Source organism: Trachypithecus francoisi, unplaced genomic scaffold (assembly GCF_009764315.1).
Source record: "Trachypithecus francoisi isolate TF-2019V2 unplaced genomic scaffold, Tfra_2.0 Lachesis_group2, whole genome shotgun sequence".
Classification (NCBI taxonomy): Eukaryota; Metazoa; Chordata; class Mammalia; order Primates; family Cercopithecidae; genus Trachypithecus; species Trachypithecus francoisi.
The window spans coordinates 116,286,121-116,308,296 of record NW_022681465.1 but is presented as its reverse complement, the minus strand read 5'-3'; the positions used below and the strand labels follow the sequence as shown (position 1 = coordinate 116,308,296).

Sequence of the window (22,176 nt, the reverse complement as noted above, 5' to 3'; positions counted from 1 at the left end):
CTCATCTCAAAGACAGAAGCCCAACTTTGAATCTGTTCAATCTCTAATTAGATTAAAGTGATATGCCCATATTCTAAAAGTGGTATGCCACTTCCAGAGGCAGTGGGAAGTCCTCTGGAGGAAGGTCACCATCAGCAACATCAGATCATCTCTGTTTCTCGTATACACTGTCCAGCAATCCATTAAAAACCAAACAAACAAAAAAGGCATTCCAGGAGATAAGACCAAATGACCAAAAAGGAAAAAAAACAAAAACAAAAACAAAGAAATAGATCCACAAGAAATCTAACTATTCGAAATACAAGAACAGACTTTTAAAATAATTAAGTATGTTCAGAGAACCAATGACAAATAACTGGAAATAACAAAGAATCAAAAGGAAATAAGAAGACTGAAAAATATATTAATTGAAAGGAAGAACTCACTAGAGGGTTTAACAACAACTTAAACACAGCTAAGAGAGGATTCATGAACTGGCATGCAGGTCAGGAGAGACTATCTGAGCTGAAGCAAAAAAATGAGAAGAAAAATACAGAAAAAGGCATGAGTCTTTAGATGATGAAAAAATATACATGAAATTCAAGTCGTAGAAGGAGAGAAGACAGAGAATGAGGCAGAAGCAGTATTTGAAGAGATAATGACACAGTTTTTCAAACCTGACAAAAGACATCAAACTACAGATTAAAGAAGTACTGGGAACACCAAGCAGAGTAAAAGAAAACCACACCAAGATATATCCCAGTCAATTAAGCATAGATAAAAGGCGGAGAGAAAGATACTTTATCTCAATTTTTAAATTTTTTAAAATTGAAATGAAATTCACATAACATAAAAGTAACCATTTGAAAGTGAACAATTTGGGCCTGGCGCAGTGGCTCATGCCTGCAATCCCAGCACTTTGGGAGGCCAAGGCGGGTGAATCGTGAGGTCAGGAGTTCAAGACCAACCTGGCAAAGGAGACCAGCCTGGCCAACATGGTGAAACCCCATCTCTACTGAAAATACAAAAATTATTTGGTCGTGGTGCCGGGCACCTGTAATCCCAGCTACTCATTACGCTGAGGCAGGAGAATCGCTTGACCCCGGGAGGCGGAGGTCGCAGTGAGCCGAGATCGCGCCATTGCACTCCAGCCTGGGCGACAGAGCGAGACTCTGACTCAAAAAAAAAAAAGGAAAAGGAAATGAACAGTTCAGGAAAGTGAGGAGCCACTGCCAGTGCCACCACCTGCACCCTTGCCCATTCCAACCGTCTGTTAAGCACGATGGTCACTGCGAAGGTCCAGGTGTGCAGACATGCCTGGCCTGAGGATGTTAAAAAGGCATGTTGGAGAGTGGCACTGATGTGGCACCCAGATAAAAATCCTGAGACTAAAGAAGCAGCAGAGAGAAAAATTCAGATGAATAGTGGAGGCGTATGAGGCGCTGCTGTCTGATGCTAAAAACAACAATTACAACAACAAAAAGGGACGTTTATGACAAAGAAGGATTAGACGGAGGAGGAGGAGGTGGAGTGCATTTTGGCGTCCGTTTGCGTTTGATTCACACTGTAACTTAGATGATGTCTTCGGGGAATTTTTTGGTGACAGGGAACCATTTTCATTCAACTTCTTTGAAGACCCATTTGAGGACTTTTTTGGGACTCAAAGGGGTCACCAAGGGAGTGAGTCATTTTTCTCCGCTTTCAGTGGATTTCTGTCTTTTGGAAGTGGATTTTCTTCTTTTGATGAAGATTTTCTTCATTTGGATCACTAGGTCACAGGGCCTCACTTCATTCTCTTCCACGTCATTTGTGGTAGTGGAATGGCAACTTCAAATCTATATCAACTTCTACTAGAAATGGTTTACAGCAGAAACATCACTAAAAAGAGAGTTGTTGAGAATGGTGGAGAAACGGTAGAAATGGGAGAAGACGGCCAGTGGTAAGGAGCAGCTGCTGCACTTGGATGCAAAGTCATTCAATGTGTGCATCGAACAATGTTCAGCTACAGAAGCACCACCTGAGGGTTAACAGGAACATTTTTTTGAATATTTCAAATGAACTCAACTGTTGGTAGAATTGTACCTAAAGTATTGATAGACAACTCACAGAGCCCGTATTTGTCATGAACTTTTGAGTTTATTGTTAGGACCACATAATAGGACCATTTTTTTCTGTCTTTAAAGTTGTTATAAATCTCTATATGCACTTTTATTTATTATTTATTTATTTATTTATTTTTGAGACGGAGTCTTGCTCTGTATCCCAGGCTGGAGTGCAGTGGCGTGATTTCAGCTCACTGCAACCTCTGCCTCCTGAGTTCAAGTGATTCTCCTGCCTCTGCCTCCCAAGCAGCTGGGACTAACCATGCCCGGCTAATTTTTGTATTTTTAGTAGAGACGGGGTCTCACCATGTTGGCCAGGCTGGTCTTGAACTCCTGACCTCAGGTGATCTGCCCACCTCAGCCTCCCAAAGTGTTGGGATTATAGACGTGAGCTGCCGCGCCTGGCCTTTGTATGCACTTTTGATTCTTGACTCTTTAGTGGCAGGACAAGATTGTGCCCTAACACCAGCATGACTCTGCTTTTCCATTTTGTCTGAAATGTGAGCCACATAGTGTCAGCCTGCTGTGAAGTTAATATTGCCAGGGTGAGTCTTCTACAGAAATAATTTCAATTTTTTCAGTATTTAGTAGTGAAAGGTATTAATGCAATAATGATAACACATTTCTGGTTTAATATAAATTAAGGATGTTTTCTAAATGTGCATGAATGCTGGCAACTTAATTTTGACAATTATTTAAATATATAATGTTAAGCTTAGGTTTTAAAGTGTAAAGCTGGTAAACTAGGTCTCTGTCATTTGCCTAAAAACAGAAGAGAAATGAGAATGTGTTTGGTGAAAATAAATGAAGAAGTGAACAATTCAGTGACATTTAGCATATTCACAATGGTGTGTAACCACCACCCTCGCATATTCACAATGGTGTGTAACCACCACCCTCGCATATTCACAATGGTGTGTAACCACCACCCTCGCATATTCACAATGGTGTGTAACCACTACCCTTTCTAGCTACATAGCTTTTCATCACCCCAAAAAGAAACCCCCTACTCAGTAAGCAGTTGCTCCCCATTCTGCATCCCCCCAGCCCCCGACAACTACCAATCTGTGTTCTTTCCCCACGATATACCTATTCTGGTACTTCACATAAATTGAATCATGCAAAATATGTGACCTTTTGTGTTTGGCCTCTTTTACTTACCATAATGTTTTCAAGATTCATTGAAAGGGCCGGGTGCGGTGGTGACTCGTGCCTGTGATCCCAGTACTTTGAGAGACCTAGGAGGGTGTATTGCTTGAGCACAGGAGTTCAAGACTAGCCTGGGCAATGTGGCAAAACCCCATCTCTACAAAAAATACAAAAATTAGCCAGGCGTGGTGCTGCATATCTGTAGTCCCAGCTACTCTGGAGGCTGAGGCGGGCGGATCACTTGAGCCCGGGAGTCGGGGGTTACGGAGCCATGATCAGGCCACTGTACTCCAGCCTAGGTGACAGAGTGAGACCCCCTCTGTCTCTCTTTCTCTCTCTCTCCATCTCTCTGTCTCTCACACACACACATACACACACACACACACACACACACATGCAGATTCATTGAAAGCATATATCAACACTTCATTTTTTGTGTGACTGAATAATAGTGCATTAATGTATGTCTACACCACAGTTTGTTCATCTCCTCATCCACTGATGGACATTTGGGCTGTTTCCACCTTTTAACCGTTAGGAACAATACTGCCATGAACGTTGGTTTGCAAGAATCTGTTTGCATCCTTGTTTTCAGTTCTTTGGGTTACATACCTGGCAGTGGAATTGCTGGGTCATATAATTCTATTTTAACCTTTTGAGGAACTGCCAAACGCTTTTCCACAATGGCTAAAACATTTTACATTCCTGCCACCAATGTACAAGGGTTCTGATTTCTCTGCCTCCTCGCCAACACTTGTTATCCCCCTTCCTTGTTTAAAATTATAGCCATTTCTAACGAGTGTGAATGGCATCTCATCATGGTTTTCATTTGCATTTCCCTAATGACTAGTGAAGCTGAGCATCTTTTTACATGCGTCAAGTCAGTCGCTCATATATCTTCTTTGGAGAAATGTAATTTAAGTCCTTTGCCCATTTTTTAATCAGGTTGTCTTTTTGCTGTTGAGTTGTTAAGAGTTTCTTTATACATTCCAGATACTAGGCCCTTATCAGATATGTGATCTACAAATGTTTTCTCCATTCTACAAGTTGTCTATTCATTTTCTTGATAGCATCTTTTTTTTTTTTGAGACAGAGTCTTGCTCTGTCGCCCGGGCTGGAGTGCAGTGGCCAGATCTCAGCTCACTGCAAGCTCCGCCTCCCGGGTTTACGCCATTCTCCTGCCTCAGCCTCCCGAGTAGCTGGGACTACAGGCACCCACCACCTCGCCCGGCTAGTTTTTTGTATTTTTTTTTATAGTAGAGACGGGGTTTCACCATGTTAGCCAAGATGGTCTCGATCTCCTGACCTTGTGATCCTCCCGTCTCGGCCTCCCAAAGTGCTGAGATTACAGGCTTGCGCCACCACGCCCGGCCGATAGCATCTTTCAAAGCACAAGTCTTTCATTTTGATAATATCCAATTTGTCTGTTTTTTTCTTTGGTTGCTTATGCTTTAGGTGTCAAAGCTAAGAAACCATTGACTAATTGGTGGTCACAAAAACTTGCATCTGTTTTATAATTTTAGAACTCACATTTAGATATTTGATCCATTTTGAGTCAATATTTTTGTATGGTGTGAAGTAGGGGTCAAACTCCATTTTTTTGCATGTGGATATCCAGTTTCCTCAATACCATTTCTTGAAGAGACTGTTCTTTCCCGCATTGAGTGGTCTTGGAACCCTTGGCCATAGATGTATCAGTTTATTTCTGGACTCTCAATTTTACTCCATTAATCTGTATGTCTATGTTGATGGCAGTACCATGCTGTCTTGTTTACTATAATTTTATGGTAGTCTTAGAATTGGGAAGTTTGAATCTTCCAGCTTTCTTTTTCCTTTTTCAATAAAGAGATGCTTTACTTTAAAGTAGCAATGAAAGGCTGACAATTGGTATCTTGACAGAAACCAGAAAATAGTAAAGTATTGGGAGGAAAAATATCTGCCAACCTAAACGTCTAGTGGGGAAAGCCCTTGAAAATAAAGTTGACTAGGTTGAAAATAAAGTTGGCTAGGTGTCGTGGTTCACACCTGTAATCCCAGCACTTTGGGAGGCTAAGAGAGGAGCATCACTTGAGCTCAGGAGTTCAAGACAAGCCTGGGCAACATGGTGAGACCCCATCTCTACAAAAAATTAAAATAGAAAATATTAGCCCGGCATGGGTCCCAGCAGTTTGGGAGTCTGAGGCGGAAGGATCACTTGAGCTCAGGAGTTCAAGACCAGTCGGGCAACATAGCAAGACCCCATCTCTACAAAAAATTTTTAAAAATTTTCTGGGTGTGGTAGCACACACCTGTAGTCCCAGCTGTTCAGAAGCTGAGGCCTCAGATAGCTTGAGCCCAGGAGGTCAAGGCTGCAGTGAGCCATGATCATGCCTCTGTACTCCAGCCTGGGTGACAGAGCGAGATCCAGTCTCAAAATAAAATAAGAGAAAAGAAGATGAAATAAGACATTTTACAGCAAACAGAAATAGTAAGTGCTAGTTCTTCAGGCAGAAGGAAGAGGATTCCAGATGGAAACACAGAGATGCAGCAAGAATAAAGAGCGGAAAGGAAACACAAGTGGGTAACCTAAGTGATGCTCGATGTGTGAGACACTAACACTCATCTCGTGTGGAGATCACTTGACATCAATTGCACAAAAGATGGGAGGGATAAACGAGGTAAAACTGCTCTAACATACTTGCATTGTCCAGGAATGGGTAAAAGTACTCATTTGTATTAGTTTTTTTTTTTTTTTTTTTTGAGACGGAGTCTTGCTCTGTCGCCCAGGCTGGAGTGCAGTGGCCGGATCTCAGCTCACTGCAAGCTCCGCCTCCCGGGTTCACGCCATTCTCCTGCCTCAGCCTCCCGAGTAGCTGGGACTACAGGCGCCCGCCATCTCGCCCGGCTAGTTTTTTGTATTTTTTAGTAGAGACAGGGTTTCACCGTGTAGACCAGGATGGTCTCGATCTCCTGACCTTGTGATCCACCCGTCTCGGCCTCCCAAAGTGCTGGGATTACAGGCTTGAGCCATCGCGCCCGGCCTGTATTAGATTTTAACAAATCAAGGATACATGTCATAATCCAGGGTAACAACTATAAAAATAGTAAAATGATCTCTAGGCTAGCATGGCCACTAAAAGCATTGTAAAGTAATATATAATACACTAATAGAGAGAAAACTATAATAACAAAAACTCATCCAAAAGAAGAGGAAAAAACTTACAGGAGAGGAGTATAGGACCAGTGGGACAAACAGAAAATAGGTAATGTAATTATGGATTTAAGTCCCAACATGTTAGTAATGAGTAGAAATGGATAATTAAATATTCAAAGATAGATTTAAAATTTATACACACACACACATATGTGTTGACATATCTTTAATGAAAAGAAACAGAAATGTTGAAAGTAAGATGATAGAAAATAAAATGAAAGTAAAATGATAGAGCATGAGACAGATGCTCCCCAGGGATCTAGAAGATTTGAACATCACAGTTAACAGACAAGATGTAATTAACATATATATATATATAGCCCTCCTCAACTACAGGGTATATATTTTTTTCAAGTGCACATAGATTATTTACTAAAATAGACTGTAGGCTGGATGATAAATTTCGACAAATTTAGCAAATTTCAACAAATATGTAAGGATTGAAATCTGTACAGAGTATTTTTTCTGACCAGCGGAATTAAGTTATAAATCAATAAAAAAAAGATAATTAGAATGATCCCCAAAAGTTTGGAATTAAACAATATACTTCCAAAAGAAAAACTCATGGATCAAAGAAGAAATCGCAGTGGAAATTATTTTTAAATGTTTCACTGAATGCTCATAGAAGTATGATATATCAAAACGTATGTAATGCAGCTAAAGCCATGTTAGAGAGAAAGCTGCAACCTTAAATCTAGAAAGCCTAGTGAAAACTTCTAAGCATTTCTCTCAAAGAACAACAAACTAAATCAAAGGAAGGAAATAAAGATCTTACATAAATTCAGTGGAAAAACAAATATACAATAGAAAAAAAATCAACCAAGCCGAGCATGGTGGCTCACACCTGTAATCCTGGAATTACATGACCCGGGAGGCTGAGGCCTGAGGATCACATTAAGCCAGGAGCTTGAGACCGGCTTGGGCAACATAGCACGAAAAATCTCTACAAGAATAAAAATAAAGTAGCCGGATGTGGCCAGATGTGGTGGCGGGCAGCTGTAGGCCGGCTACTTGGGAGGCTGAGGCAGCAGGATCACTCGAACCCGTAAATTCGCAGTGAGCTGTGATTATCTCGCCACTGCACTCCAGCCTGGGCAACAGAGTCAGACCCCGTCTCAAAAAATAAAAAATAAAAAAAAAAAAAGGAAACAAGAAAGAAAAAAATCAACCAAACACAAAGTTGTTCCTTTAAAACAACTAATCAGGCCGGGCGCGGTGGCTCAAGCCTGTAATCCCAGCACTTTGGGAGGCCGAGACGGGCGGATCACGAGGTCAGGAGATCGAGACCATCCTGGCTAACATGGTGAAACCCCGTCTCTACTAAAAATACAAAAAAAAAAAAACTAGCCGGGCGAGGTGGCGGGCGCCTGTGGTCCCAGCTACTCGGGAGGCTGAGGCAGGAGAATGGCGTAAACCCGGGAGGCGGAGCTTGCAGTGAGCTGAGATCCGGCCACTGCACTCCAGACCGGGCGACAGAGCAAGACTCCGTCTCAAAAAAAAAAAAAAAAAAAAAAAAAAAAAAAATAAAACAACTAATCAAATTAACAGGTTTCTGCTGGTCAAGAAAGAAGATCCAAGTGACCATTATCATGAATGAAAAAGAGACATCACTGCAAAGCCTACAGACATTAAAAATAATCATAAGGTACAAAGACATAGAGTGTTGAGGAGCGATTACCAGGGGGTTCTTTAATGGGTGTAGAGTTTCAGATTTGCAAGATGAAAAAGTTCTTAAGATTTGTTTCACAATTATGTGAATATATTTACCACTACTGAACCGTATACTTTAAAATGACAGAGCTCTCTCCACCATCTTTCCACGCCGCCACGCTGCTGTTCGCGAATGTGGAGGCCGATGCTCTCAAGCGTATCCGCAGTGCCTAAAGGAGAAGCCAACACCAGGTTCTTATTCGGCCGTGCTGCGGAGTCATCATTCGGTTTCTAACGGTGATGATGAAGCATGATTCCGTTGGCAAATTTGAAACCTGATAATCACAGAACTGGGAACATTGTTGTGAACTTCACAGGCCGGTTGAACAAGTGTTCAGTAGTCAGCCCCAACTTTGATGTACAGCTCAAAGATCTAGAAAAAATGGCAGAACAATCTGCTCCCATTCTGACAGTTTGGATTCATTTTACTAACATCCTCAGCTGGCAACATGGACCATGAAGAAGCAAGACAAAAACACACAGGTGGGAAAATTCTGGGACTCTTTATCTAGCAATGTAATACATACTTAAAATTAAAATACCTCTTAGGTGAATCGCTTGAGCCTAAGAGTTCGAGACCAGTCGGGGCAACATGGTGAAACTCCGTCTCTACAAAAAATAGAAAAAAGTAGCCCGGCATGGTGGAGCATGCCTGTGGTCTCAACTACTCGGGAGGCTGAGGCAGGAGAATCACCTGAGCCCAGGAAGTCAAGACTGCAGTGAGCCGTGATTGCACCACTGCACTCCAGCCTGGGCAACAGAGGAGATCATCTCTCAAAAAAAAAGGTTTTAAATTACATTAAAAAGTAAAATGCTTCAATGGACAAAAACCAAAACAAATAATTAGAATGGTTGAGATGGCAAATTTTATATGCTTTTTGCCACACACATGCACACACAAATGGGGTTATGAGAACATTGTTAGTAAATTCTGTAAATGACGATTTTCAAAAATACAAAGTACCAAAATTGATGCAGGAAGAAATAGAAACCCAAATTCTCCTACGTCTAGGTAATAAATTGAATCCACAGTTTAAATACTTCCTCAGAGAAAAACTCTAGGCCTAGATGATTTCATTGGTGAATTCTTTATAATTTTTAAGGGAAAAAGTAGCACCAGTCTTCCACAAATTTGTCCTGAGACTAGAAAAAGAGGAAAACTTCCCAAGTCCTTCTGTATATCTTGTAAATCTGAAACTCTGTGCCCATTGAAGAACCCCCAGTAATCGCTCCTCTACACTCTGTTTCTTTGTACCTTATGATTATTTTTAATGTCTGTAGGCTTTGCAGTGATGTCTCTTTTTCATTTCTGATAATGGTCATTTAGGTCTTCTTTCTTGACCAGCAGAAACCTGTTAATTTGATTTGATAGCAAATCATTACAAGGCATTACAAGAAAGAAAATTACAGGTTAATTTCTTTTGTGAATACAGATGTAAATTTTTTGTGTGTTTTCGAGATCAAGTCTCGCTCTGTCGCCCAGGCTGGAGTGCAGTGGCACAATCTCAGCTCACTGCAGTCTTCGCCTCCCAGGTTCAAGTGATTCTCCTGCCTCAGCCTCCTGAGTAGCTGGATTACAGGCGCCCGCCACCACACCTGGCTAATTTTTGTATTTTTAGTAGAGACAGGGTTTCACCATGTTGGCCAGGCTGGTCTGGAACTCCTGACCTCAGGTGATCCATCCATCTCGGCCTCCCAAACAGATGTAAATATTTTAAGAAAATATTAGCTAAGGCCAGGCATGGTGGCTCACACTTGTAATCCCAGCACTTTGGAAGGCTGAGGCGGGCGGATCATTTGAGGTCAGGAGTTTGAGACTAGCTTGAGCAACATGGTGAAACCCTGTCTCTACTAAAAATACAGAAAAATTAGCAGGGGCATGGTGGCGCACGTCTGTAGTCCCAGCTACTTGGGAGGCCGAGGGAGGAGAATCGCTTGAACCTGGGAGGCGGAGGTTTCAGTGAGCTGAGATTGCGTCAGTGCACTCCAGCCTAGGCAACAGAGCGAGACTCCATCTCAAAAAAAAAGACATTTGTATTAAAAGTCTTAAAATGAAGAGACAATGATTAAACACATGGAACTTAAAATTACAATTAGAATTGGTACAACAATAAAATTTTGCTCTTTGCTTCTGAAGCAACACCCTATAACAGGTAACTTTAAATTTTTTTAATGGTATAAAAGGAGAGCTAAATACCTGAAAATGTAAATAAAGTGAAACAAAGGAAAGGAAACAAATTTATTGCAAGAGACAGAAATTACATTTTAAAGGCTGAAAATAATAAAGAAATTTACTACATGGCAGGCCCCTATTGTCTTGGCTCCTTCAGAAAGATGACTGAAAGGAAACTGGGAAATGGTTTGGGGAATAGCAGATCTGGGATATGGTGAGAAGTTCACAGGTTGGCACTGGTTGAGACAGCTGAGTGTTTTTTTTTTTTTTTTTTTTTTTTTTTTTTGAGGCGGAGTCTCGCTCTGTCGCCCGGACTGGAGTGCAGTGGCCGGATCTCAGCTCACTGCAAGCTCCGCCTCCCGAGTTTCCGCCATTCTCCTGCCTCAGCTCCCGAGTAGCTGGACTACAGGCGCCGCCACCTCGCCCGGCTAGTTTTTGTATTTTTTAGTAGAGACGGGGTTTCACCGTATTAGCCAGGATGGTCTCGATCTCCTGACCTCGTGATCCGCCCGTCTCGGCCTCCCAAAGTGCTGGGATTACAGGCTTGAGCCACCGCGCCCGGCCGAGACAGCTGAGTGTTGAAGGTATTCTACAGTCACGAGGGTGCTGGGGGGCCTGAATCACATTTACAAAGTCTTTGTACTGTAGTTTTTTTGTTGTTTGTTTGTTTGTTTTAAGACAGAGTCTGGTTCTGTCGCCCAGGCTGGAGTGCAGTGGCACGATCTCAGCTCACTGCAACCTCCGCCTCCCAGGTTCAAGCAATTCTCCTGCCTCAGCCTCCCAAGTAGCTGGGATTGGGATTACAGGTGCACACCACCATGCCCGGCTCATTTTTTGTATTTTAGTAGACATGAGGTTTTACCATTTTGGCCAGGCTTGTCCCGAAGTCCTGACCTCAAATGATCCACCCACTTCGGCCTCCCAAAGTGCTGGGATTACAGGCATGAGCCCCTGAGCCTGGCCTGGCCTGTTTAAACAGTGATTAATTAAAATCTGTTACTTCCAACCAAAAAGAAAAAAGAAAAAGTTACACTTAAAACACACACACAAAAGAACACAGAAGGCCAGGCGTGGTGGCTCATGCCTGTAATCCCAGCACTTTGGGAGGCCAAGGTGGGCAGACTGCAAGGTCAGGAGATCGAGACCATCCTGGCTAACAAAGTGAAATCCATCTCTACTAAAAGTACAAAAATTAGCCGGGCGTGGTGGCGGGCACCTGTAGTCCCCGCTACTCAGGAAGCTGAGGCAGGAGAATGGTGGGTGAACCTGGGAGGCGGAGCTTGCAGCGGGCCGCAGTCTCACCACTGCATGCCAGCCTGGGCAACAGAGCGAGATTCCGTCTCAAAGAAAAAAAAAAAGAACACAGAAAATGTGCAGAACTGCAACATGTTTTCATAGCTAATTAAGAACAAATATGGCCGGGCACGGTAGCTCAAGCCTGTAATCCCAGCACTTTGGGAGGCCGAGACGGGCGGATCACGAGGTCAGGAGATCGAGACCATCCTGGCTAACATGGTGAAACCCCGTCTCTACTAAAAAATACAAAAAACTAGCCGGGCGAGGTGGCGGGCGCCTGTAGTCCCAGCTACTCGGGAGGCTGAGGCAGGAGAATGGCGTAAACCTGGGAGGTGAAGCTTGCAGTAAGCTGAGATCCGGCCACTGCACTCCAGCCCAGGTGACAGAGCAAGACTCCGTCTCAAAAAAAAAAAAAAAAAGAACAAATACTACCATTGTCCCTAGACTCCCCTTTGATACAATAGGTAAACAAAATGGACTTTCTGTGATTGATTTTGACACTTTCTGGCACCCCACACTGTGGCGCCGTCAGCGTTACAGTCCCAGTTCAGATGTGCAGGACCTCCAGTGGGAAACACTCTGTCACGGTCATCCAGCTTTGCGTGGACATCATCGAAGTGGCCGTCAGTCGTGGGGTTGCCATGTGTTTATCTTAATAGATACAAAAAAAGGGTTTGATAAAATTCAACACCTATTCTTGATTTTTTTTTTTTTTTTTTTTTTTTGAGACAGAGGTTTGGTCTGTGGCCCAGGCTGGAGTGCAGTGGTGCAATCTCGACTCACTGCAACCTCTGCCTCCCGGGTTCTCGCACCTCGGCCTCCCCAGTAGCTGAAACTACAGTCATGCACCATCATGCCCAGCTAATTTTTTTTTGTAATTTTAGAAGAGACAGGGTTTTGTTATGTTGGCCAGGCTGGTGTTGAACTCCTGGCCTTAAGTGATCCACCCATCTTGGCCTCCCAAAGTGCTGGGATTACAGGCATGAGCCACCGCGCCCAGCCTCCATTCTTGATTTTAAAAGAAAATAACTTTTAGCAAACTAGGAAAAACAGAGTACTTCCTTAATCTAATAAGGGATATTTTCTTTTCTTTTTTTTTCTTTTTTGAGACAGAGTCTCACTCCATTTCAGGCTAGAGTGCAGTGGCGTAATCCCGGCTCACTGCAACCTCTGCTTCCCAGGTTCAAGTGATTCTCCGGCCTCAGCCTCCTGAGTAGCTGAGATTACAGGCATGCACCACCACGCCTGGCTAATTTTTGTATTTTTAGTAGAGACGGGGTTTCACCATGTTAGCCAGGATGGTCTCAATCTCTTGACCTTGTGTTCCACCCGCCTTGGCTTCCCAAAGTGCTGGGATTATAGGTGTGAGCCACCACACCTGGCCAATAATGGATATTTTCAAAACTACAGCAAACTGTATAGTTAACAGTGAAATATTAAAAACTTTTTCCCTAAGATCGTAAATAAGGTTATCCGCTGTCACTCTCTCTTTCAACATGATATTGGCAGTGTTAGCCTAATATTACCATATGGCAAGAAAAAGAAATAAAATGTGTAAGGATTAGAAAGGGAGAATGAAACTGTCAGTCTTCACAGAGAAAATGATTGTATGTGGAAAATTCAATATATTCTACAAATCTGCTCTTAAAATGAGTAAGTAAATTTTTTATTTTATTTTATTTTATTTTATTTTATTTATTATTTTTTTTTTGAGACGGAGTCTTGCTCTGTCGCCAGGGCTGGAGTGCAGTGGCCGGATCTCAGCTCACTGCAAGCTCCGCCTCCCGAGTTCACGCCATTCTCCTGCCTCAGCCTCCCGAGTAGCTGGGACTACAGACGCCCGCCACCTCGCCCGGCTATTTTTTTTTTTTTGTATTTTTTAGTAGAGACGGGGTTTCACAGTGTTCGCCAGGATGGTCTTGATCTCCTGACCTCGTGATCCGCCCGTCTCGGCCTCCCAAAGTGCTGGGATTACAGGCTTGAGCCACCGCGCCCGGCCTATTTTATTTTAATGTATTTTATTTTATTTTATTCTTTGAGACGGAGTCTCGCTCTGTCGCCCAGGCTGGAGTGCAGTGGACGGATCTCAGCTCACTGCAAGCTCCACCTCCCGGGTTCACGCCATTCTCCTGCCTCAGCTTTCCCAGTAGCTGGGCCACAGGCACCCGCCACCTCGCCCGGCTAGTTTTTTGTATTTTTTAGTAGAGACAGGGTTTCACTGTATTAGCCAGGATGGTCTCGATCTCCTGACCTCGTGATCCGCCCGTCTCAGCCTCCCAAAGTGCTGGGATTACAGGCTTGAGCCACCATGCCCGGCCGAATAAGTAAATTTAACAGGATCGATTATATTTCTATAGACTAACAATAAGCAATTTAAAATGAAATTTTTGGCCAGGTGCAGTGGCTCACACCTGTAATCCCAGCACTTTGGGAGGCCGAGGTGGGCAGATCACGAGGTCAGGAGTTCAAGATCAGCCTGACCAACATGGTGTAACCTCGTCTCTATTAAAAATACAAAAAATAGCCAAGTGCGGTGGCAGATGCCTGTAATCCCAGCTACTTGGGAGGCCAAGGCAGGAGAATCGCTTGAACCCAGGAGGCGGAGGTTGCAGTGAGCTGAGATCATGCCATTGCACTCCAGCCTGGGCAACAAGAGCAAAACTCCATCTCAAAAATAAATGAATAAAAGATAAATAAAATGAAATTTTCAATAAGATAACATTTACAAAAGCATCAAAAAACATCATACTGAGGAATGTATCTAAGAGAAGATATGCAAGGCTTTTATACAGAGAACAATTATGTGTTATTGACAGAAATTACAGATGGCCTAAATGAGTATAACAGGTTGATGGAATGAGTGACACGATACTATGAAGGTGTTAGCTCTCTCCACAGTGACTTATAGACTTACTCTGATTTCAGTCAGATCCCAGTGGGTGGGTGTGGGTGGGTGTGGGTGGGTGTGTATTGAAACTTGACCAATTGATTCTAGATTTTTTTTTTTTTGAGATAGAGGTCTCACTCTGTCACCCAGGCTGGAGTGCAGTGGCACAATCGTGGCTCACTACAGCCATGACCTCCCAGGCTCAGGTGATCCTCCCACCTCAGCCTCCTGAATAGCTGGGACTACAGGCATGCTCCACCATGCCTAGCTAATTTTTGTATTTTTTGTAGAGATGGGATTTTGCCATGTTGCCCAGGCTGGTCTCAAACTCCTGGGCTCAAGCAGTCCTCCTGCCTTGGCCTCCTAAAGTGTTGAGACTACAGGTGTGAGCCTCCATGCCCAGCCTGATCCTAGAATTTATGTGGAAATGGAAAGAGCTAAGAAGAACAAGAACATTTTGAAGAACAGTAAAGCAAAAGGACTTAGAAACTGGAAATCAAGACTTTTGATAAAGCCACAGTAATCAAAACAGTAAGGTATTGACGCAAGGATGGACAGATAGCAGAACAAAATAGAGTTCTGAAACAGCCGTGCACGTACAGACACTTGGCTCATGATAGAAGTGGCATTGCATGAGCAGTGGGGTAAGAATGGTCTTTTCAAGATGGTGCTGGCTCCACTGAATATTTATAAAGAAAGAAATGAATCTTAATTCCTACCTCACACTATACTGAAAAATTGACTTGAAATGTATGATAGACCTAAATGCAAAAGTTAAAACCATGAAGCTTCTAAAAAATAAGATAAAATGTCATTAAAACCTTTGGATAGGCAGAGACTTCTTAAACTGGACTCAAAAAGCCCTAACCATAAAATACAAGTTAGATAATTTGTTGCACACTAAAATTAAGAAATTTTGCTCATCAAAATACAGTTTTGGAAGAAGATACCTGCAATGTTTTTAACTCACAGAGGACTCATAGTCACAATAAAGGAGAAGAAGACTGACAACCTGATGGGAAAATGAGCGAAAGAAATAGAGACATTTCAGAGCAAACCAGATATACAAACAGCCTGCAAATGTATGAAAAGTGTTCATCCTTTTTGGTCATTGGGCGAATATACATTGAAACAGTGAAATGCCGTTTATATACCTGCTGGAATGCTAAAATGAAAAAAAAAAAAAACAACGAAAATATCCATTATAGGCACAGAAAGAGAGCCACTGGAATTCTCATTTACTGGTGGGAGTCAAAGTGGACGCAGCCGCTTTGGAACACCATCAGTGTCTGCTGACGCTGAAAATGTGCACGCCCTGAGACCCGGCAGTCCCACTCCTAGGCATCATCCCAGGAAACTGCATGTCCGTGTGTACAAAAGATACAGAAATGAGTGTTCCTAACAGCAAGATTCAGAGAGCCCTCAGAGGAGACAATGCAAATGCCTGTCCATAAAGATGAGACAAGTAAATTGTGTGGTGGTCAGACAGTGGAACATGATGCAGTGGTGAAAATGAAGGAACTGTTGGTATATTCCATGAGGCGGATGGATGTTGCAACATAAATGTCAGACATTTGTGTATCTGACAGAATCTAGACACAAAAGAATATATTCCCTGTTTCCATTTATATAAAATTAAAAATAGACAAAGCTAGACTGGGCGTGGTGACTCATGCTTGTAATCCCAGCACTTTGGGAGGCCGAGGTGGGTGGATCACGAGGTCAGGAGATCGAGACCATCCTGGTTAACACAGTGAAACCCCATCTCTACTAAAAATACACACAAAAAAATTGGCCAGGTGTGCTGGCGGGCGCCTGTAGTCCCAGCTACTCGGGAGGCTGAGGCGGGAGAATTGCTTGAACCTGGGAGGCGGAACTTGCAGTGAGCCGAGATTGTGCCACTGCACTCCAGCCTGGGCAACAGAGCGAGACTCTGTCTCAAAAAAAAAAAAAAAAAAAAAGACAAAGCTAAACTATGTGCGAGAAGTCTGGATTATGATTTCCTTTGGCGGGGGAGAGAAGGCATGATGATTGGGTGGTCACTGGAGGGACTTGTGGGGTGCTGGTAGTATTCTATTCTTGCTCCAGTGATTATTTCATGGGTGTATTCTCTTTGTGGAAATTCATTGAACTGGATACTTATGATTTGTGCACATATCTGTATGTAGGTTATACCTCAATTAAGAGTTTACTTAATAACATTATGTAGCAATAACAAAGATAATAATTAGTTGACCAGTACACATCCAGTGCATTTCCAGGTGTCAAAAAATATGTGCGCTTTCTTGGCAAAGCCAGAATCATACCGTTCTCTGAAATTCAGCTGCTTGTGTGTTCCTCTCTTTGCATTGTATTTTTCTCAAGAACACTGGTTAACCGGTGTAGATTACTGACTCAAGTTCTGACCCATTTTCTTATTGCCAAAGATTTGGTATCAGCTGATCACTACCCTGACAAAAAAGATTAGGTCATTTCCACTTCTGACGGTGACTAGAAAAAGGAAACCGTTTTTGCTCTGTTCTCACCCCATAACAATCAACACAGAAGACTTCCGTGACCAAAAGTCAGTGGTGGGGGCAGTGTTGAGTGGGGCAAGGGGGCCCGCATGCAAAGTAAGCAAAGCAGTTCTGCAGCAGATGCCAACTGGGTGCCCCTCAATCCCGTTCCAATGCTGTCTACCTAGAAGTGGCATCCGGTCCCCCAGAGTGAGGGCTCAGTCCCCCAAGACTGTCCCCACTTCCAGTGCCCAGGGCAAGCCAAGTGTTCTACCCATGCTTCTGACCAACTGGCTATGAGTCAGGGGCCCACCACCCCTCCTCAGATCTGATTAATTTGCTACAGCAGCTCACACAACCTTGAGATTTTTATTTATTTATTTATTTGATTTTTTTTTGAGATGGAGTCTCGCTCTGTTGCCCAGGCTGGAGTGCAATGGCGCGATCTCGGCTCACTGCAACCTCCACCTCCCTGGTTCAAGTAATTCCCCCACCTCAGCCTCCCAAGTAGCTGGGATTACAGGCACCTGCCACCACACCCGGCTAATTTTTTTGTATTTTTAATAGAGACAGGGTTTCACCATGTTGGCCAGACTGGTCTCAAACTCCTGACCTCAGGCCATCCGCCTGCCTTGGCCTCCCAAAGTGCTGGGATTACAGGTGTGAACCACTGCACCCGGCCTGAGATTTATTATGAAGCATATTGCAAAGGATAGAGATGAAGGATGTGTCAGAAAAAGGAAAATTAAAAAGAGAATTTTAACAGTGGCCCCTGATGGCTGTAGTCGGGCACATGAATAATAAATCCTAGACCTATAAATAAAGCTGACCTCTTCCCTGTATGAGGATTTTAAGTAGTTCACTGACAGGCACTAGTTGTAAACCCATTTATCAGAGGTAGAACAAGGACAGGATGGAATTGGTCAACCCCTACCAGACCGTAAGTTGCCGAGCCTTTCTCCCACCCCACGCAAGTGCACGTTTACCTTATGGTACGGGTAGCGTCACTGAGCACCAATCAGAACCATAAGAATGGAAAGCTGCTTCCCTGCCTCACCTCCTCTGCTCCCCGTTTCCGTGCCATGTGCATCCCCCTGTTGGAAAATGTATATCTACTGTGCCTTATGCAGCCTCCTTTGAGGTACATTCTCCATCTATATGGAGTCTGTGTTCCTGGGCCTAAGTCTTCAAATTATGCTCAGAATAAATCCAGCCATGTGTAGTGACTCACATAGGTAATCCCAGCACTTTAGGAGGCCAAGGTGGGAGGATGGCTTAAGGCCAGGGCTTTGAAACCAGCCTGGTCAACCTAACAAGACCCTGGCTCTACAAAAGAAAAATTTAAAAATTAGCCAGACTTGGTGGTACGTACCTGTAGTCCCAATTTCTGGGAAGGCTGAGGCAGGAGAATTGCTTGAGCCCAGGAGGTTGAAGCTGCAGTGAGTTAGGATCGCACCATTGCACACTCCAGCTTGGGCAACAGAGTGAGAGCACCTCAAAAAGATAGATAGATAGATAGATAGATAGATAGATAGACAGATAAAGAAACCCAGCCATGGTTCTCTAGTTCCGATGCCTGTTATTTCACTTTTTGGTTGACAGATGCGTAGGGCAAGGCATGTGAGAAGCAGCTTGGAGTTCAGTGCCCTCCCTTACCGGCACCCCTACGTGTTTAGCTATCCCTGAAGTATCCCAAACCCAGTCTTTTGGGTTTTTATGGAGGCTTCATTACATGGGCATGGCTGGTTAAATCACTGGCCATGGGTGATCAACTTAACCTTCAGCCCCTCTCCCCTCCCTGGAGGCTGGGGGGTGAGGCTGAAAGTCCCAGGCCTCTAGTCCTGCCTTGGTCTTTCTGGTGACCAGCCCCATCCTGGAGCTACCTGGGGGCTGCCCGCCTTCACCCACGTCTTTAGCGTAAGAAAGACACCAGTGTGGAGATTCTAAGGATTCTAGGAGTTGTACACCAGGAAGCCCGGATAAAAACCAAATGTACATTTCGCAATATCGCAGATAGCTTTAATTCATCCTCAAGAGCAGGAAACCCCCCTGTCATCGGCTCTGTTTTTCATCTTCCTCCCTTAGCACTGTTGGATCGTGCTGATACTTCTGGGGGCTGAGGATCCTTTGTCAGAAGTGAAATAGCTCATATCTTATGTGGGACCTTGCTCTTAGAAGGCTACTGTGTATAGATAACAAGCATCTTTGATCCCATTTTAAAATTTTTATTTATTTATATTTAATTTTCTTTTTTTTTTTTTTTTTTTTTTTAGATAGTCTCACTCTGTCACCCAGGCTGGAGTGCAGTGGCTTGATCTTGGCTCACCGAAACCTCCACCTCCCAGGTTTAAGTAATTCTCCTGCCTCAGCCTCCTGTGTAGCTGGGATTGCAGGCATGCACCACCACGCCTGGCTAATTTTTATATTTTTAGTAGAGATGGGGTTTCACCATGGTGGCCAAGCTGGTCTCGAACTACTGACCTCAGGTGATCCACCCACCTCGGCCTCCCAAAGTGCTGGGATTACAGGCATGAGCCACTATGACCAGCCTGTATTTAATTTTTATTTATTAAAAAAAAATTGTTTAGGGATGGGGTCTCACTGTGTTGCCCAGGCTGGACTTGAACTCCCGGGCTCAAGCAATCCTCCCACCTCAGCCTCCCTAGTAGCTGGGATTGCAGATACTGATCTTCAAGCCCGACGTCATGCCAGTTTTTTAAATGCAGAAGACTTTTAACATAGAAAAGTTAAGAAAACAGAGATTGCCCTGCCACTCATGAGCTAGCACTGAAATGCTTTCATTTAATACTCCTCTGCTGAGATTATAGGCACAAACCTCCATGCGCATCAAGTTCCAGTATTTCTAATCCTAATTTCAAGACTTGTAAAGCTACAGTAATCAAGACAATATGGTGTTAGTGTTGTTAAAAGAAAAACTTTAGAGAAACTAAATTTAACAGAGTTTAATTGAGCAAGAGTGATTGAAGAATTGGGCAGCCCCCAGGACCGAAAAAGGTTCAGAGCAACTCTAGGGCTGCACTGTGGTCAGATTTATGGACAGAAAAAGGGAGGTGAGGTACAGAAACAGCTGGATGGGTGAAGCTAGGCCTTTGCCTCACTGAACCTGGTTTGCACTGTTGGCCGCCTGTGATTGGCTGAAACTCAGCCGCTGGGATTGGCTGAGACTCAGCTGCTGGGATTGGCTGACACTCAGCTCCTTGGTACAGGAGTCCATTATAGTCTGTCACACGTCCAGTTAGGTGACAGTTCACTGTGTATGGAGAAACCTTTAGGCTGAACTTAAAATATGTAAGGAAGCAGTTTAGCAATTTAACAGCACAAAGACAGACAAATGGATTGCTGGAACAGAATAGTGCCCAGAAGTAGACCCACACATTTACAATCAATAGATTTTCCGTAAAGGTGCCAAGACAGTTCAGTGGGGGAAAGGATAATCTTTTAAACAATCAACAACTGAACAATTGGATATCCATATGCAAAATAAATAAATACATAAAATGAACTCCAACTCTTATTTTCTACCATTTTCAAAGATTTACTTGAAGTGGACCATCTAAGTGTAAGAACTAAGACTGTAAAGCTTCTAGATGAACATGTAGGAGAAAATCTTAGTGACCTTGGGATTCTTAAATCTGACACAAAAAGCACAAACTGTAACAGGAAAAAATCAATAAATTTGATCTTACCAAAATTTGAAACTTTTAATCTTCAAAAGATATTGTTATAAAAATGGAAAGGCAAGCCACAGACTAGGAGGAAATATTTGCAAAATGTATGTCTGGCAAGACTTGTATTGAGCATTTTTTTTTTTTTTTGAGACAGGGTCTCGCTCTGAAGCACAGGCTGGAGGGCAGTAGTGCAGTCTCGGCTCACTGCAGCCTCTGCTTCCCAGACTCAAGCGATCCTCCCATCTCTGCCTCCCAAGTAGCTGGGACTACAGGTGCTCACCACCACACCTGGCTACTTTTTGTATTTTTAGTAGAGATGGGGTTTCGCCGCATTGCCTAGGCTAGTCTTGAACTCCTGAGCTCACGCGATCTGCCTCGGCCTCCCAGAGTGCTGGGATTACAAGCATGAGCCACCGTGCCAGCCTGGAATTGTTTTTAAACCCTTATACTTGATCATATGAAGACAGCCCAAGCTGGGCATGGTGGTTTGTGCCTATAATCTCAGCACTTTGGGAGGCTGACGCAGATCGCTTGAGCTCAGGAGTTCGAGACCAGCCTGGCCAATGTGGTAAAACCCCATCTCTATTAAAAATACAAAAATTAGCTGGGCATTGTGGCCCATGCCTGTCATCTCAGTTACGTAGGAGGCTGAGGCACAAGAATCTCTTGAACCCAGGAGGCAGAGATTGCAGTGAGCCGAGACAGCACCATTGCACTCCAGCCTGGGCAACAGAGCAAGACTCTGTCTCAAAAAAATTTTTTTAAGAAATTTTTTTAAAAAGCCCAATTTTTTTAATGGGCTAAAGATTTGAACAAAACACTTCACAAAAGAAGATAAACAGTTGGCTAATAAGCCCATGAAAAGATGCTCAATATTATTAGTCATCAGGGCAATGCAAATTAAAACCACAATGAGCAACTACTACACTCCTGCTAGAATGCCTATACTTTTCCAAGACTGACCATATGAAGTGTTTGTGAGTATGAAAAGGAGCTGGGACTACTATATGCTGCTGGTAGGGCCATCTTTTTTTTTTCTTTCTTTCTTTTTTTTTTTTTGAGATGGAGTCTCACTCTGTCGCACAGGCTGGAGTGCAGCGGTGCAATCTCTGCTCACTGCAAGCTCCACCTCCTAGATTCAAGTGATTCTCCTGCCTCAGCCTCCCGAGTAGCTGGATTATAGGTGCCTGCCACCACCACGCCCGGCTAATTTTTTGTATTTTTAGTAGAGACGGGGTTTCACCATGTTGGCCAGGCTGGTCTTGAACTCCTGATCTCGTGATCCGCCTGCCTCGGCCTCCCAAAGTGCTGGGATTACAGTCATGTGGCGGGATCTGGGCTCACTGCAACCTCTGCCTCCTGGGTTCAAGGGATTCTCCTGGCTCAGCCTCCCAAGTAACTAGGACTACAAGTGCCTGCCACCATGCTTGGCTAATTTTTGTATCTTAGTAGAGACAAGGTTTCACTACGTAGGTTAAGCTGGTCTCAAACTTCTGACCTCAA

The 22,176-nt window shown here is 43.6% G+C and overlaps 1 pseudogene; it reads left to right on the top strand.

The window, feature by feature from the left end:
• The first annotated feature begins 1,292 nt into the window (after positions 1-1,292).
• On the top strand, positions 1,293-1,922 carry LOC117066088 (annotated as a pseudogene).
• Positions 1,923-22,176: the final 20,254 nt, after the last annotated feature.